General features: G+C 42.3%; 1 long non-coding RNA gene across 1 annotated transcript; it reads left to right on the top strand.

Annotated features, from left to right (window-relative positions):
• The first annotated feature begins 688 nt into the window (after positions 1-688).
• LOC141046987 (uncharacterized) lies at positions 689-6,777 on the top strand. The gene is made up of 2 exons (XR_012219711.1): positions 689-4,725; positions 5,315-6,777. It is a non-coding gene; the product is annotated as an uncharacterized lncRNA (long non-coding RNA).
• The last annotated feature ends 211 nt before the right edge of the window (positions 6,778-6,988 follow it).

Here is a 6,988-nt window from a genome sequence, read left to right as displayed (position 1 = left end):
CCGATCTACAGACCACTCCAGTTACTGATGAAATTGTGAACAGCAGACCTAAACACCTGGCCAGGTAAGAGATCAATTTTTCTCTTCTCTGCTCTTCATAATCTATCATTATAACTAAGGTCCGTATAAAGGGGAATCTAGTAGAGGAGGGGGCCGTAAAATCAGGTCCATATAAGAACTCTGAGGAAATCGGGTGTGACACGCATATGTAATTTCTGCTCGAATGAGAGGTTACTGTAGGTTCTGTGTGTGCACAGCTATTTTTAGAAAAAGAGCTGATGCAAATCAAAATGGGAGAGGTCTGACATTATGGAATATAAGGCTGGGTGAACAGTTCATACTGCGCAGCCCGGACGGACAAGTTTTTCACAATAGACGATTCCGCACTAGAAATAGAGGAGGTTGTTGAATGGCTACTTTGATTTGAAAGGTTGTGGAAAGTAGACAAATAAGCTGCACAGTAGGTATTCGTTCAAAGAGTGGTGATATTGCCTAACTGGGCCATGTGACAGCGTCCTTTCGGGGAGGTCACCGCCTAAGCTTAAATCAACACCCTTTACGAATAAACCTTGTGACAGATAAGAGTGTGACCGAATGAGCACAGGACCGTGAAATGAGCCTGTGACAGGATATGACTGAAGAACCCCAGTAGATGGACACTTTATTTACAATCCTGTGTGTTGTGGGAGTATTTCTGTTCGGATGCTACATAGCATATAAGTACACGAAACACGTAGTACACCGAGGAACAGACACTCCATTTAGCCTGTTAGCACCTTAGGAAGAAGGTAACGAGGTATAGTAGAGCCTAGTCTTGAGCTTACCCAATACACCACCTAAGGCAGGGGACTAACAGGAAGACAACAAGAGAGACAGGATAAGAATAAAAGATAAGATGGGGAACAGTCAGGGAAAGATACCTGAAGAAGGAAATCGGTTATGTGATATAATTGAGGATAGATATGGAAGTAGTGCAGCAAAGAACCTGGAAAAAGTATTAATCAAATCCAAAGTGCAAGATAGGCAGGCTGTGTGAATCCTTGTATATATGTCTATGAGAACCTCTGAATAAGATGAGAGATGAGTAATTGAGTATAAAAAAAAAAAAAAAAAAAAAAAAAAAAAAAAAAAAAAATCAGTGAATGAGCACGTATGAATGAATCATCACACATCATTTTTGTGTCAAGAGATTTGTGACCTTTCTAGTTGTGGTGGAATCCCGGACAGATGCGTTATAGATATTTCAAATCTACATCTGAGACTGAATGAATTGAGTAATGATATAGTTCGTGTTATATGTGGCATTACATTGTAAAGTTTCCTGAATGCATTTGGCCAGAAAAAGGGCAAGGCATGGTTAATCTCATTATACAGTTATCTGCCCTTACAGTGAAATCCCGTGATTTTGAGTTTCTTTGTAGAAATTGATTTTGATAAGTCTAAAGAACTACAGAATTCTGTGAAGGACGACGCTGCATTCTGACGGGAGGGGTGAAGGATACCGCTGCGTAGTTTTTCTTCTCCCTTCGCTCTTATCTCTGCTGAGTGTGAGCTGTGCTCAAAATTCTCTGTAATTCTATCCGTAAGGTACGCGCTGAAAGATTTGTGCATTTTAAAGCAACAGTACTTAATTGAAGATTGGAAGTTAAAAGTAAGATATGGTGCCTAATTTAGAAGGGAATTGTAAGTGATTGCTTGGTCATTAATGTGTTTGAACCTGCTTCTAGTTGTGTGATTGATTTGTATAGCAAATTGTGTCAAATTACAAGAGACAGAGAAGGAAGGAAGCAGTAAAACAAGTGGGACAAACATTGAAAAAGGCAAAAATACCAGAGTGTGAATGTTTGGATGTACAAAAAGGCACAGACAAGGGAAGAAAATAGCAAGTGAATAAATGATGCTTGAGAATGTGCAGCAGTGTGGAAGGTGTATTATGAATGTTTGATTGACAAAGTGTAACCAGAGACCCAGACAAAACAGATGGACTTGTAAACACTGTGGTCAGACTCAGACAAACCCAGACTGAATAGCTACTTGTGTGACCTGTGCTACTGACCTAAGAGAATTGCACTAAATCCTATCCAGACAAGATCATAAGAAGCTGACATAATAGTGTGGATAGTGGGTAGTGGGGACATTGGCCCTTGAGGAGTAAGCTGACAGTAGACATCAGACGGCCAACCCCATCAGGACCTAGAAGTGTGACTAGAATAAGAAAGATACAGGTGTATTATCCCTGGAGCCCCTCTGACCAGCTAGCTTTGCTGAAGCAGCTGCCTGCCCCTGAAGACCAACCATTCCCGTTTTACAGACACATAAAGGAAGTACAGCAGACATATAAGTGTACCTGGGCAGACCTAGAGAGGTTGGTGAGTTTAAAGGCAGGTGATGCACTAGATCATATAATTAAGACACACAGATGTGACAAAGAATCAGGCTTGGGGCATGGATGATAAATCTGCACGATCTGGGGAGACGTACTGTGAGTCACTAAGACAATGGGCTGCAGTGGAACAATCAGAGCAGTCTGTACTCCTGACTAATGTGACACAGCAAAGAGGAGAGAGAGTAGAGATATACCTTGGACGGTTACAGCTGAAATGGGCAGACATGGGGTACATTTGCATAAACCCACTTGATGTTAGAATACTGGTGAATGCATTCATTGACGGTATGAACAAAGACTTACGAGACGCAGTACAGACAGCCAGACCTGAATGGAGACATGTAGATCCGAAAGACCTCCTTAAGGTAGCTAAAGAAATTGAGCAAACAAGGACAATAAAACGACCTGTCATGTATGCTGGAGCACAAGGAAAAAAGTGGAGACGTAATAGGGAAGGCATGTGAGATGACACTGACGTTTCTTTTGACAATCTATTCCCCACATGACATCCATGCCATACTCCTACAAGTTCAACCAAAACATCTGTCTATGGCCAGACAGCTCCGACTTGAGTGTGCTCTACTAATTCCTGAGTATGTCACTCCTCAAAAGATGTAACGTTCTGAATCCAGCCACCCTCCTGCCTATGGATTCAGAAAAGGGGGAATTGGTGACCGTATTGGCAAGTGAGGAAGGATACTTTGACATGACGCATGAACATGTCTGCATAGAACTGATGAGTCAGGAGACAGTTGGGTTTGCACACATTCATGAAAAACCTGTTCCTAATGCAGACTTTGAGTTTCCTTTTTGTAGATGGCCCCAGATACCACCAGGATGGACGATTCTACACTGGATATGCAGTAGTATCCTCACATGAGGTAATCCGAGCGGAACCACTCTCTCCTCACATGTCGGCGCAGGAGGCAGAGTTGAAGGCACTCACTGAGGCGTGTAGAGCCGCTGCAGGTAAAGTCGCTAATATTTTCACAGATTCGAAGCCCATTAAAAATGCAGAGCTGGTGAAACAATTGATGGAGGCATTGATGTTACCAGTCCAGGTTGGCATTGTCAAGGTAAAAGCACACACAAAGGTGACTCCGTGGAGGTAGAGGGCAATAGAAGGGCGAACGAGGCTGCTAAAATAGCACAAGGCGGCCTAGAGAGAGCAGTGGACGGTGGCGGGGAGTCAGCGTATTCCAGCCACATTGGGTCTAGATGTCCTGAAATCCCTCCAGCAAAAGGCTGCCCAAACAGAGAAGGTACACCGGGGGAGACTGGGAGCTGAGCTGAACTCAAATGGAGTATGGGAGAATAAGGATAAAATGTGCCCACCAAAGTCCCTGTTCCCAATCATGGCGCAAGCAGCACATGGCCCCAATCACACCTCAAAAAGTCACATGTGTGCCATGGTAGATGCCTTCTGGATCGCTCCTGGTTTCAGTTACGCAGCCGCGAAACTTGTACAATCATGCCTCATCTGTGCACAGCACAACCCAGGTAAAACAGTAAAAGTCCCTAAGAAAGCGACACCTAGGCCTCTCTACCCGTTTCAGAGACGGCAGATTGACGACATACAGCTACCAAGGTAGGAGTGTATGCAAATATCCTAGTATGTGTAGATCTCTTCTCTGGATGGCCAGAGGCCTACCCGGTGAAAACGGCTACAGCTCGAGCCACTGCAAAGAAACTGGTGATGGAACTAGTACCACGATTCGGTGTCCCTGAAACAATTGAATCAGACAGAGGTACACACTTTACTGCTGAGGTAATGCAAAATGTCATGCAAATGATAGGTGTAGAACAGGCATTTCATACACCCTACCACCCACAGAGTTCAGGGAAGGTAGAGAGAATGAACGGGACACTAAAATTGAAAATACAGAAAACCATGGAACAAACCCATAAACCATGGCCAGAGTGTCTCCCATTAGCATTATTCTCAGTAAGGTACACACCCACGGGGAAAACTAAACTGTCACCCTTCGAGATACTGTTTGGAAGACCACCGAACACAGGGTTGTACTACCCACAGGTCTTAACACTTAATGTGGATAATTTGACAAGTTATGTAATCCAGTTGCAAAAGCATTTAACTCAAATGCATTCTCTAGTTTTCTCTTCCACTCCAGATCCAGATAGTGTGGAAGGAATCACTGTCTACAACCTGGTGATTACGTATATGTCAAGAAACACTCCAGAAAGACCCTTGAACCCCGATATCAAGGACCTTACCAAGTACTCCTAATAACGCCTACTTCTGTTAAGTTGGAAGGAAGACCAACCTGGATCCACGCATCGCATTGCAAACTAGCCACAGGAGTTAACAAAGCATAAGAGTGCATAATGTTTTGGTTTGGTTTTGTTGCATTATCTGTAATAATGGTAGCTGCGTGGGACAATCTAAATTCTCCAATGTCCTTGAATAATAAGTTTATACAACATCATGAAAAAATACTAAATGATTGGTCAAATCATTTGCTGGATCTACACATTATGCAGTATCAGCCACTAGTATTCCGTTCCTTGTTATTCCTATGCCACCCGAGGAATTATTTGCCTGGACCAGTTGTTCTGATACACTTGCTAATAATGCCACAAATAATGTGAAGTTATGGAACACAATTGTTGGAATACCTATTGTGGGATGGGTAGGATACCCTTGGTGGCAGGGTAATCTTTCAGGAAGTAATGCACACCTTCAATATCTGGCATATAAAGGGGGAGCTTGGGTACCCAGGAATAGAACTCGATTAACCTACCTGGGGCAAATTCCAATGTATGGCCTACAAGTTAGTTTTAATGTAACTTCCCACTCTACTGATGCCTTCAAACCAATACTGCTAGAAAGAAGGTTGCATAATACGTCCTGGGAGTATTCCAATTTATTTCCCCAGGGCAATAATGAAACTTGTTTTAATATTTCAGGTAATATACCTTGCAACGAGTCATCTGGATATGAGAAAGGAACTCCCACCTGTGGAAATCCCGATGTAGGGTAGTGTAGCCCTTTAGGACAACTTCCAAATTGGTGTATGCTTCAGAATGTATCTGCGTTCATAGATTTAGTTCATAGACTGGTATTACAACATTCAGCCCTATGGGACCTACCTAGTGACATGTACTGGGTATGTGGAGACAATGCATATAAATGGTTGCCAGTAGGGGTAAAAGGTGCTTGTACTCTGGGTCGTTTGACTCCAGCTACCTTTGTTATTCCGAATGACCAGTTGAATACTCAGAGCATACCTAAACACACGTTGTACAAAAGAGCTGCTGACAATACACCTCGTCCCTCTGGGAGACCACATATAGTGCAGATGAGTGTGGCCAATAAAATTGTCAGCTCTATTTTTATTTATCCTATGATTACTCAAATGTGGGATAAATTAGTCAGGGCTACAGATTACTTAGATGACCAAATATGGGATATATTGGATATATTGAACACCACCGTTGCTGTCCAAAATCAGCTTATTATAGTCACTAATCAGCATACCATAGTATTAGATTATTTAACTGTAGCGCAAGGAGGTATGTGTCAAGTCATCGGACCAGCTTGCTGTCATTATATAGATCCCAACAGTAGTTTAAAGTTAAGATCAAAAATAGAGGATGTTCAAAGACTTAGAGATCAGTACAATAAAGACAATGATCGTACTAAGGATAGTTGGTGGTCAGATACATTCTCCTTTCTTAATCCAGCTAATTGGTTTAAGGGTATTGGAGGCTGGATAACTGGGATTATACTAAGTCTATTACGTATTGTTGTTTGTATCTTCGTAATATATGTGCTATTGAAACTTGTTTTTTGGTGTATCTCTGTATGCAAGAAAAGATGTAGAAATAGATAAGGAAGTTTGACTGTAAACAACAAGAATTTAACTATTATTCCTTTGAGTCCTAGATTGACATCTCATTTCTGGCATGAAGGAGCGTACTCTTGCAATGATGGACGTGGCTTCAGTATCTGGGGGATGGAGAAGGTAGAAGACCTGTCTCCCTTGGGCAACCCGTCGGCCTGGGATAGTACCTGGTGAACGAGCCACTATCCGCTGTTGTTGCAGGATCCAGTGTTCCAGATTGTGGAAAATGAAGATGTCAAAGGGGGGAATGATAGGAACTGAAGGAGTTAAATTGAGTTCTGTCTATGTTGCATTCTCTTGTTTAAAACCTTATCTGTTCTTCGAGGAGATGTCTCAGACTTCTCCCTTGTGAACCAAGGTCAAATACCTCTGCTTTTTCGCCTAAATGACTTTCTTTGTCTAAAACAAGTTGTAAAATCATTTGTACTGCGCATGTCTGTAAAATGTTTAAATTCTTTACTATAAAAGACGGAAGCCTAACTGATAAGCCAGAGGCGTCTTGGAGGCATCCTGAGTGGTATTATACAGCTGGTGTCTGTGTAGTTCTTCTCGATGGAGCTGATTTAATTAGAGACATATGATGCTTCACACCTAAGAACATCGGTACTTCAGATGAAAGAGTAATCTGAGGGATCCCGACAGGTGTCGTTTCTAAGCCAGCGTCCACGAGTGGTGTGCTAAGTATTTTTCGTGTCGATCAGCTTTGTAGTTTTTGTGCAATTTGCGCTTGAAAAAA

The sequence above is a fragment of the Dendrobates tinctorius genome, unplaced genomic scaffold (genome assembly GCF_039654945.1).
Source record: "Dendrobates tinctorius isolate UK_male_01 unplaced genomic scaffold, ASM3965494v1 ptg000125l, whole genome shotgun sequence".
NCBI lineage: Eukaryota > Metazoa > Chordata > Amphibia > Anura > Dendrobatidae > Dendrobates > Dendrobates tinctorius.
Note: the sequence above shows the minus strand (reverse complement) of the source record. Positions and strands in the feature narration are given on the sequence as shown.